This window comes from Lissotriton helveticus, chromosome 7, assembly GCF_964261635.1.
Source record: "Lissotriton helveticus chromosome 7, aLisHel1.1, whole genome shotgun sequence".
NCBI lineage: Eukaryota > Metazoa > Chordata > Amphibia > Caudata > Salamandridae > Lissotriton > Lissotriton helveticus.
Window position 1 is genome coordinate 933,267,831 of NC_136068.1, and position 12,048 is coordinate 933,279,878.

A 12,048-nucleotide genomic window follows, 5' to 3' on the forward strand; every position below is an offset into this window, starting at 1 on the left:
GCTAATGCACAGAACGTTGGCAGCCTTTCACCAATATTAAATGTACGAGTTACTTATCTTCGGTAACGATGTATCTGGTAGAGACGATTCTAGCCGCAGATTCCTTAACGTAGAATTACTCCCAGGCGTGAGACTGGATCAGGAAACTTTTTTGCCACAGCATCCCTGCGTGCCGGGGGCCGGACCAATTCACGCAACTCTGCCCAGGCGTCGTCCGCGCACGTAACGTCAGCGAGGTCACATAAGACCCTCCCCGGCACGCCTACGTCAGTTGTCTTCGGAGAACTTTTATGCACCACAACGCGGAACAACCAGATAAAAAACTATGGAAGCATGGTAATAGTGTGCGAAAAGCAGAAAATATGGAAAGAAACAGTGACTAACAACACCACCCACAGTAGTGTCACTCCGCAGACCACAAGGCAGGAAAGAAGAAGAAGAGCAGAGCCCTGCGCAACCACCCTGCCAGCACAGACAGAATCCCACCTCCGTGCCCCGGAGGCAAGGAACATGCGTAAGTCATGGTACACGGAGGAAACCCACTATCCCCAGATTGAGCAAGGAAGGGGACCAGTGCCAATACAGACATGGACAACAACCTCCAAGCCACCCCAACATAAAAGGCAACCACCCACAAGGGACAAGGGCAAGACATGGCCCGATGACCCTGAACCAGAGGATAGAAAAGGAAGGAGGGGAGGGAGGACAGGGATAGAAATCAACGCCCCCCCCAAACCTGGAGTAGCCAGAGCAGCAGGGCACCGAAACACCGGGACCCCATTTTCCAAAGAACCAAGGGAGGAATGAACCGCCCCCAGACGGAGCCACCTGTCAAGAACAAAGAAGGCACTCACAGGAGATACCGCCCCCCCACCGGAAGGCGAGTGCCGAAGACCAACCTAAGGCTCCTCACAGAATAGGGGAGGAAGGGCAGGCCGTGAAGGAATCTGCGGCTAGAATAGTCTATACCAGATACATCGTTAACGAAGGTAAGTAACTCGTACATCTGATAGAGACTACTAGCTGCAGATTCCTTCACGTAGAATAGATACCCTAGCAATACCCCCTGGGAAGGAGGGACTGCGAAAGGACCCCACCAGCCAATACAGAACAGAGGGCCCCCACAAGGACCCAGATCTGTGGACCAGGTAAAACCTCGTCCCTGCCGGGCAAGGGGAGGCGCCCTAAGCAGACCTCCATCGACCCCAAAGGATGTAGGAAGGAGAAGAAGGCTGAAGAGGAACCAAGGGTAAGGCCTGAGAGGCCGAAGCACCCAACTGCCCCACAAGGCAACACAGCTGCCGCCCAATGCCAAGACAGGAAGGGAGGAAGAAGTAGAAGAAGCCTAGAAGACCCAAGGAAGCGAGGGAAAGACGACTAACTCACTCCAGGTGGAGACAACCTGCCAGCCAGAACAGCACTGGCAGTCAAGCCGCCAGAAGCAAGAAGAACCGCCCAAGGCCACAGGAAGGCCGAGTAGGCGGCGCCTGGCAAGGGAGAACAGCAGATCATCCCAGACCTCAGGGCAGGAGCAGGGAGAGGAGGAGATGCCCGGGCCACGCAAACGATCTCCAGGCGCAAAGCAACCTATACAACGCCATGAGAACAGGCACCCGAAGGCGACCAGAACCCTCCAGCAGAGCGCAAGCCATACGACCGCTACCACTTTCTCACCTAGGGTACGATAAGTCCAAATATGGGAACCCTCTTGGGAAGAACTTCCGCAGCAGAGGAAAAAACAAAAGAGCCACGGGGAAAAAACACCCCTGCGACAGGCTTGACAAGCAGCCCAAGCAAGCAGAAGGCCTAATCTCAGGGCCAAGTTTGCGCAAAAATTACAAGACACAATCAACAAAAGAGCCGTCCAGCAGCCAACAACGCCAACATCCCATGGGAAGACGCAATGGCCAGAAAACACCACAGCCAGAGCCACCTGCCTAAGTAGGCCCAGAATCAACCCAACTCAGGAGTCACTGAGGAGGGGATGGAGGAGGAGGAGGAGGACTGGGAGGAGGAGGAGGAGGAGGAGGAGGAGGAGGAGGAGGAGGAGGAGGAGGAGGACGGAGCCCTGCCAAGAGCCTCTGGATGGCGGAGTCAGCTGGGGCATGGAACAACAGGCTACCATCAAACGGAAGGTCGATGAGTGTCTCTCGAATATTCTCAGGGTATACTCCATCCTGAAGCCAAGCATGGCGACGGAGAGCGACCGAGGAAGCCATGGCCCGGCCCAGCACCTCTGAGATGTCCAGAGCGGAACAGAGAATAAACGCCGCAAGCTCCCGAACATCCAACGCATGATGCCGTAAGTCCACCTGGCCACCCTCCTGGGACGCTGCAGATTCCAGAGACTCAGCCGAGTCCTACAAACAGGAGGAGGCCTGAGCAAGCACACAAGGTGTTCAGGACCCGCAGGGCAGCGCTGGTCGAGGCGAACATGTGGCGCCCCAAGAGTCCAGCCAGTGGGCCTCTCAGGATGGCGGATTCAACAGCAGCGGCAGGGAGGGAAATTCAGTCCGCAAAAGAGGACTGGAGGAAGAGGGGTGGAGGGATAGGCACGCCGGGTCATGCGGCGCCGGATGATGCCGGTGCAGAAGATGCTGAGGCACCGGGTCCCCTGAGGCAGGACGCCTCCAAGCCCCCGTCAAGGAAGAAAGGAGGGAACCCACAAAGGGAAGCAAGATTTCCTCCCACCAGAGCCTTGGTGGAGGACCTCCAATAGATGGCCCGCTGGAAAGGGAGCCCCAAGGTCACCCATACGCAGGATGCCCAGAGCCGTGGACACCGCATGAGCGAATGCCGCACCCCCCTCCGTAGGGCCCAGCGGTGGGGAAAGCAGCTCCTCCGTGGGTGACGGCTGCAAACTAAGGCGGACATCCCGAGGCAAAGGGCCTGACCTGAAAGTCAGAAGGAGCCGAAGAATGGGGGACCTACTGCTCTTCCGACGAACACCTCTGCCTCAGGAAGGGCGGGGAGCCGCCCTTCGACGCCGGTGAAAACGACATCACAAGGCGACCAGTCTCCGGGGAGAACGACACCAATATACAGCCTGCCTCCAGAGAAGGAGCATCCGAAGACGAATCTGTGGTACGACACTTGTGCGGAGCCGTAGAGTCCGCAGCCTGAGGCAGGTTGTCGGCACCATCCGGTGACCTGAAAGTCAGAAGGAGCCGAAGAAAGAGGGACCTGCCGCTCTTCCGACGAACACCTTTGCCTCAGGAAGGGCGGGGAGCCGCCCTTAGACGCCGGTGAAAACGACATCACACGGCGACCAGTCTCCGGGGAGAACGACACCAATATACAGCCTGCCTCCGGAGAAGAAGGAGCATCCGAAGACGAATCTGCGGTACGACCCTTGCAGAGCCATAGAGTCCGCAGCCTGAGGAAGGTTGTCGGCACCATCCGGTGTCGTCGGACAAGGTTCCTCCAAGTCGCCCGGCACTGGAGACTAGCACGGAGCTGGAGTCGAACCGGCTCCGGGGCGGCGCCGACCCGACCACCGTGGCGGTAGCCACCTGCGCGGGGGAACAAGACGGGCCTAGGGAGTGATACGAAGCCCTCCACCAGCCCAGAATGAGGCGGAGACCGCTCAGCAACCCATGTGGCGGTGCCAGGGAAGATTTAACCTTCGACTCGCCCTCCATTGAGGCAGCCGCCTGCGGGGAGGGACGAGAGGGGCCTGGAGAGGGACGAGTGGTCCGCACCTGGCCTCGACCCGGAGCAGGACGAGGAGGGTTCACCGACCCCCTGTGGCTCCGCACGGGCCAGCTGCTGCCGGTGTCGTAGCGGCGTCACCTCGGCCTTAGACAAGACCACCTTGTCAAAGGTTCGAGAGGGGCTCGGGGATGCGACCTGAGCCCCGGTGACCGCCTGTGACAACACAGGGATTCCCGCAGGAGTTTGCGGCAAAGCAAAGACACCGTGGCCTGAAGGAGGTGCCCTAGAGGAGAAGCACCCCAATAGCACCACATCCTCTAAGCCTGGACCTGAGCCAGTCAGCGCAGGGGTCGGAGCCACCGGCGGTGGGCCCTGCCCGAGGCGAGGGGTCCCCGACGCCCCAAGAGGGGAAGGAGGAGGAGACGCCAGCGAGGCCTGTGAAGCCGGCACGTATGTCTCCATTTAGACTCTCGATGCCCCAACACCGGGAAACAGTGGATAGGACGACATGCGGGCCGCATCACCCGCGGAGAGTCCACGCCCCCAGCGGGCTGGAACTCAGCTCCCGGGGACAAACTGCGACACTTTCCCATCAGGGAGCAACGCTCACGTGGCATCGGAGAAGGGCGAGGATGACTACCACGGCCGTACCTGAAGCCGTCTGCCGAAGCAGACCGAGGAGAGGATGTCAACCTGGAGAGACGAGCCGAGAGAAGTTTCATGCAGCGCTCCCGCCGCAAATTCGGCTTAAACTGTAGACAGGCCTCACAGTCAGCGGCGCCGTGATCCTCCTCCAAACACCACATACAAATGAGGTGTGGGTCCGTCGCCGACATAAGACGCCCACAAAACGTACAAGTTTTAAAGCCCAAAGGCATTCCCACACTGTTCCCCAAAAGAAATGGATAAAAGGGTAAAAGGGGCCCGAAACAGGCTCGTAGCAAGGACCATTTCCGCGTTGCACGCAGAAAAGGAAAAAAATGACGTAGGCACGCCGGGGTGGGTCTTACGTGACCTCGCGGACGACGCCTGGGCGAAGTTGCGTGATGTCGTCCCGCCCTCCGGTGCGCAGAGATGCTGTGGCAAAAAAGGTACCGGATCCAGTCTCACGCGCCTGGGAGTAATTCTACGTGAAGGAATCTGCGGCTAGTAGTCTCTATCAAAAAGATTATTCAGTTACAATGAAAATAATTTTTCAGTATGCAAGTCTTCAAAAGAGTTATCTTTAAACTAGCAAATCGGAAAGTGGCAGATTTCAAAACATTTTTAATAGAACATTAGTTCGCTTAAACAGCAGCAATGCACAACATCTTCAACATCAGCAAACTAAAAGATTACAGAGCTGTCACACAACATCTCCAAAAGAGGTATGTCTCTTAGATCAACATAGCTAGGCTAACCGTATCCTGTGACGAGGATCGCAGGATAAATATGGCAGTTGTCAATACTGCTGTCCATAGACGTAGAATTAGAATGTCGTTATATAGCAGAAGATGAAAAAAGTGATTGTCCCTTGCAATTACTTTGGAGTTCTTGAAGCATATAATAATGACAAACACACACACCGACATACTATAATCTTTGATGTCCTCCTGAGGGTGGTTTGTATGCCACCTGAATTTATGAAAGACAGCAATGTTGAACAAAATAAAACTTGTGAGGATTGCATTCACAGTCATGCTTCGCCCTTCCTTTATATGTAGACTAGCATCAGTTTAGTTGAAGAGGATGAGTTAATTGTACATCGAAGAAAAATACTCACTATGCCTTGGCATCATGCTCCATATATCTGTTGAACCCCCCTTCATATTAGTTTTTTTTTCTCTCAGTCTTCAGAAATGGAACGTAAGTGATATATAAATGGTTAATGGTGGGTAGGTCACATACATAAAAAGTGCAAACCCAGAATAACAAGTTACTACGAAGAGTAAAAGTTAAGAAACCTACAGTGTAGTTCAGCAGCACTGATGCCGTTTATAGATTAAACATGCTTGTTTGAATGTGCCTAAATTGGGTTGCTCTGTAAAGCATACACTATAACATCTTGTTTACCAAGCCTGAACTAGAGTTGATTTCTACATCCATTTAAAACCACTGCACAGCCAAGGGCCCTCTCAAACTACAGCCCTGCTTATAATTGTACAAAGATTCTGAACTACTGATTATTATGCATGAAAGAGTATTTGTAATGTGCAGATATAGCAAGTGAAGTGCTGTACTTGAGGAAGAGCCCAGAGATCCAATTCAGGATTGCCTAATAGAGTTGTCAGGGTTGCCTCTCAGAGATAGGATGGTGCACACCCTAAAGGCCTAAAGTACGAGTTACTGACCCTTCTTTGGTAACAATGTATCTGGTAGAGACTATTCTAGCCGCAGATTCCATCACGTAGAATTATCCCCAGGCGTGAGACTGGTTCCGGAAAACTTTTGCCACAGCATCACTGCGCGCCGATGGTGGGGCGACACCACGCGACTCCGCCCAGGTGGCGTCCGCGTACGTGACGTCAGCGAGGTCACACAAGACCCACCTCGGCACGCCTACGTCAGTTTTCTTCGAAGAACTTTTCCGCAGCACAACGCGGAGCCACCTGACAAAAAACTGTGGGAGCATGGGAACAGTGTGTGAAAGAGTAGAAAAAAGGAGAGACAAACGACACCATAAGGAACAGTGCAACCAACACTGCAGTGTCCAAAGGCAGGGGCAGATGAAAGAGCAGAGCCCTGAGCAGCCACCCTGCCAGTACATAGACAGCCTTCCCCCTGAAACAAGGAACATGCGTAAAAAGCCATGATACACGTAACAGGCCCCCCCCCCCATCCAGAAATAAGGAAGGGGACAGAAACACAACCTCCAAGCCACCCCAGCATAGAGGGCAACCACCCCCAAGGAATAAGGGCAAGGCCTAGCCAGATGATCCCTAGTTGGAGGTAAGCAGAGGGGCCAGGACCCTCAGCAGCAAAAGGAAGGGAAGGGAGGGGAGGACAGATACTGAAGGTAAACCTCCCCAAACCTGGAGTAACCTGAGCAGTGGGGCACATAAGCACCGTAACCCCATCCTCCATGGAACCAAGAGGAGAAATGAACCACAACCAGACGGAGCTACTCGTCAGGAGCAAAAGAAAGTACTCACAGGAGACACAGCCCCCCACCAGGAGGCGAGTACCGGAGACCAACCCAAGGGTCCTCGCAGAACGGGGAGGAAGGGCGGGCCGTGAAGGAATCTGCAGCTAGAATCGTCTTTCCCAGATACATCATTACCGAAGGTAAGTAACTCGTACACCTGATAGAGACTACTAGCCGCAGATTCCTTCATGTAGAATAGATACCCTAGCAATACCCACGGGGAAGGAGGGTCTGCAAAAGGACCCCACCAGCCTGGAGGAAACAGAAGGTCCCACAGGAAACCAGATCTGCGGCCGGTAAATAAACGTCATCCCCGCCAGGTAAGAGGAACCCCCACAAGGGGAACACCACAGACCCCAGAGGGTGTATGAGGAAATGGAGACTGAAGAGGCCTGAACCCTCATAGCAGAAGAACCAAGGGCAAGGCTAGAGAGGCTAAAGCACCTCACTCCCTCACAAGGCAACAGAGCTTCCATCCAATGCCAAGACAGGAATAGGAGGAAGAAGAGAAGAAGAAGAGAAGAAGAAGAAGAAGAAGAAGAAGAAGAAGAAGAAGAAGAAGAAGAAGAAGAAGAAGAAGAAGCCCAGAGAGCCCAAGGAAAAGAAGGCGAGCCCCCTCCAGATGGAAGGCAACAGGCCAGCCAGGACAGCGCCAACAGTCATAAGCTGCCAAAAGCAAGAAGAACAGCCCGGGGCCCCAGAAAGACCGGGCAGTCTACGCCTGACAAGGAAGTACTCAGAATCACTCCAGCCCTCAGGACAGGGCAGAAAGGCAAGAAATGTCGGCCACAACACTACGAGGGGCCACACACCCGACATCAGGAAGCAAAATCCACATCCGAAGGCGACCAGAACTCCCTAGCAGAGCACAAGCTATATAACAGCTACCACTACCCCACATAGGGTAGTTAAGTCCCAAGATATGGGAACCCTCTTTGAAAGAACTTCCGCAGCAGAGGAAAAAACAAAAGGGCCACGGGGAAAAACACCCCCGCTGAAGGCTTGACAAGCAGTCCAAGCAAAGCAGAAGGCCTAATCTCAGGGCCGAGTCTGCGCGACAACTCTAGCAAAACACACACACACACACAAAGGCAAAGGGCCGACCTCCCGTGACACCACAGGGACTCCCACGGGATTTTGCTGCGAGGCAGAGACGCTGTGGCCGGATGGAGGTGCCCCAGAGGAGCCGCACCCCAATAGCACCACAGCCTCCAAGCCTGGATCCAAACCAGGCGGCGCCGGGGCCAAAACCGCCGGCGGTGCCGCGCAGGGCCCCGCGCAAGACAAGGGATCCGCCGACGCCTGGGGGGGCGGGGGGAGGAGGAGGAGATGCCAGCGAGGCCTGCAAAGCCACCGTGTATGTCTCCATCTGGACTCTCGACACCCCAGCACCGGGAAACGATGGATAGGATGACAAGCAGGCCACATCACCTGCGGAGAGACCACGCCCCGGCAGGCCGGAAACCAGCCCCCGGAGACAAACTGCGACATTTACCCACCAGGGAGCGACGCTCAAGTGACATCGGAGAAGGGAGAGGACGACAACGATGGTCCGCCGAAGAAGACCGAGGGGAGGACGTCGACCTGGAGAGACGCGCCGAGAGAAGTTTCATCGGGCGCTCCCACCACGACTTCGGCTTCAACTGTTGGCACGCCCTGCAATCAGTGGTGCCGTGATCCTCCCCCAAACATCACATACAAATGAGGTGAGAGTACGTCGCCGACATAAGACGCCCACACGACGTGCAAGTCTTGAACCCCGAAGGCATTCGCACTCTGTTCCACAAAAAGAAGGGACAATTAAGGAAAAAGAGGGCCCAAACAGGCCCATGGCAAGAATCTGATCCACGTTGCACGCGGAAAAGGAAAAAACTGACGTAGGCGCGCCGGGTGGGTCTTATGTGACCTCACTGATGTCACATACGCGGACGACGTCTGGGCGGAGTCGCATGTTGTCGCCCTGCCCCCGGAGCTCAGGGATGCTGTGGCAAAAGTTTTCCGGACCCAGTCTCACGCCTGGGGATAATTCTACGTGAAGGAATCTATGTGAAGGAATCTGCGGCTAGTAGTCTCTATCAGATATAGAAAACCCTTCAAATACGGAAGGGATTGTATTTGGCCAAGTTGCAGATCCATAGTCGGGCGAATCCTAGTACACCAATGGTGTAGAAAATCTGTTTTTTCTGCGAGGTCACCCCGAATCTTTCATCTTTTGCTGTACTCTGATTTTAGAACTCTGTAAACTTTGATCCAGCTAACCAGTAGTAATTGCCTGAGCTCCCCCTTTAAACATGGTCGAATTGGTATATTCCTAATTGATATATTTAGCTTGTCTATAAATCTTTAGTATATGGTACAAACTGTACGAGCCTGTAAGGTAAATGTCACTAGCGGACTGCGGCACAGTGCCACCTTCTATAGTGACAGTGTAAAACATGGATTCAAGCCTACCAGTGTAGCCTGAATGTAACACTACAATTCAATCTGTCAAAATAAACAAGTTTCCCAGGTCAAAACCTCCTTTTTAAATATGACTAAGTCAACCTATGAAGGCCTTGTCGCCCACAAAGCAGGGTGCATGGTATTTAAAAGTTTCACATTTAAAAATGTAATGTTAGCATGTCCTTATAGTGACAAGAATCCAAACATGATTTTGCACAGTGGAAGGCCTGGCAGTCTTATGTACAATACAAGATTACAGATTAACAATCCTAATACTGCATCTGGTGGTAAGCCTATAAACAATTAAGTTTGATAATTGCAACTATCAAACTTAATTGTTTACAGGCTTGCCACCACAATCAAGGCCATAATGGAAGAAACGTGTTGTTGGAAGAAAAAGACTGATTAAATATACTTATTAACTCGGAGCTCATGAGAGGGCAGCGTGATTTATGCTTGAGAAACTATTACTTTGGGAACATTGGTCTCGTTCCAGCGCTGGCAACAGCAGTTGACCACCCGCTTTTGATATATATATATATATATATATATATATATATATATATATATATATATATATATATATTTTTTTTTTTAAACCAAGTGGCCACGTGCCTGCAGAAAAGTACCTCAGGTCCCAGAATGCACCATCATAGTAATTTTAAACGTGCATTGAAAATTCAGTTTGTGCTGTATAGCGTGATTTTCTTTCATGTTGCAGTATTGTTCATGATCGGTGCATTCATTATATAGCTGCTTAGTGCCAAACTGTTGTCCCACGATGCTTGTATTAATGCCTCATCTGCGCTGTTGCCAAAGAGAGGAATCGCCCTCTCTCATCTCCCTTTCTCACCCGTCTTTACCAAGTTGCTGAGGTTGTCCCTTTTAGCTTTTAAAATAAAATGCTCACCTGTGAACAAGGTGTCAGTGACGCCGAAACCCGTAAGGAGAAGTATGAGCATGTATTGTACCTGATGAAGACGAATAAAGTCAGCTGCCTCACAAGTCGCTGTTGGGCTCATTCTGTTCGTGGCAAAACCCGCATTCTTCCAGGATCTCCATTCCTGGTCATGAGCCCGCCCTGCAGGACCGGAGGCCCCCAGCAAAGTGGAGGTGTTTGTTGGATTATATACATATATTCACTGAAAAAACCATAGGTTTCACACACGTTATAGTTAGGAATTAGCATTTAAAAAACCTTGCAAATTCAGTGAAAAAACCATAGGTTTCACACATGTTATAGTTAGCTGGACATTTCACTCATACAAAACCTTTGAAATTCCCCTGTTATAGTTAGTTCAGCTAACTATAACTCGCGCGACCGCAATGCACTGCTGATGACGTCACATATTACCTCACTCATGACATGGTCAGTGAAATCACTCATGACATCACTGATGACATCATCCAGTGAATGTGTGTCTTTCTGAAAAATAAATATTTTTTATATATGTATATCTAAAGGTTGATGGAAGAATAAATGGGTAAATAAGCAAGTAATGTTTAAATATTTAAATATGGGTATCTGTGTCTCACTTTGTGCATAAGTGGCTGCATGGGTTGGTGAGTAGCTACATGAGTGTGTATATGGGTTATTAGTTGCTTTTTTGAGTATCAGTATGAGTGTCTGTATAGTTCGGTGGGGGATATTACTTAGCGCACAGATGCATGAATGAGTGACTCACTGTTTGTATGTGTTTTGAAGACAGCATGTGTGCAAGACTGTATGGGTGGATGATTGTGTGTATGGGTGGGTTAGTGAGTGAATGACTGTCTCAATAGTGTATTCATGAGTAACTACATATGTTTTAAACTAGTATATGTGAGTATTGATGTATATAATTGAGTATATGTGAGTGCGAGTTTGGAAGAGTACCTGTATAAATAAGTATGTGTTTTTATAATTGATTGTTTAAGAGAGAAAATATGTGTACGTTTCTGTAGAAGTAAGTGTAGTGGTGTGTATATAAGTATAATAAAGCAAATGGATTTTTGATAGTTTATTTGCATGTGTGAATATGTATGTGAGTAACTATATGGATGAGCATTAGTGTGTAACAGGATATACAGGTGTATGAGTGACTACATGTATGAGTGACTATATAGAACTGTTGGTGAATGAGTGTATGTGGATGTAGATGTTGGAATTACCTAATAGGTTGTTGTAATTGGTATTGGTATCTCCATTTTTTTGAAAATTGTAGTTTCCATTTTTGAATGTGTGTATCAAAGGTTATATTAGGGTGAGAGGAGGTCTGCCACTCTTTCACAAAGATGATGTCATGAGTGGTGTCATTTGAGATGTCAACAGTGATGTCATGAGTGATGTCACTGACCATGTCATGCGTGATTTAATATGTGACGTCAGCAGTGCATTGTGGTCGCGTGAGTTATAGTTAGCTGAACTAACTATAACGGGGGAATTTCAAATGTTTTGTATGAGTGAAATGTCCAGCTAACTATAACATGTGTGAAACCTATCTTTTTTTCAGTGAATTTGCAAGGTTTTTTAAATGCTAATTCCTAACTATAACGTGTGTGAAACCTATGTTTTTTAAGTGTATTTCAAAGGTTTTTAAAATGCTAATTTCTGAATCAATTTTTATATTTATTATATATTTTTCCACGAACTGCCTTTGTATATTGTAATACATTGACTGTATCCTGTAATATGCAACGGCACCGCTAGTTTTTATGATTTGGATAAAGTTGAACAGTATAGTCTACATCTTCAATCAACAAATAAACACTCAAATTTGTTATTTAACTTTTTTTTCTCTCCAAGGTGCGCGCAGCGTGCGCGCACCTCGCAATTTAAAAAATAAATA

At 50.2% G+C, this 12,048-nt stretch overlaps 1 protein-coding gene across 1 annotated transcript in view; it reads right to left on the reverse strand.

Annotated features, from left to right (window-relative positions):
- Nucleotides 1-12,048, reverse strand: part of DIAPH1 (diaphanous related formin 1) — a 1,046,618-nt gene that overhangs the window by 114,941 nt on the left and 919,629 nt on the right. The window lies entirely within an intron of this gene.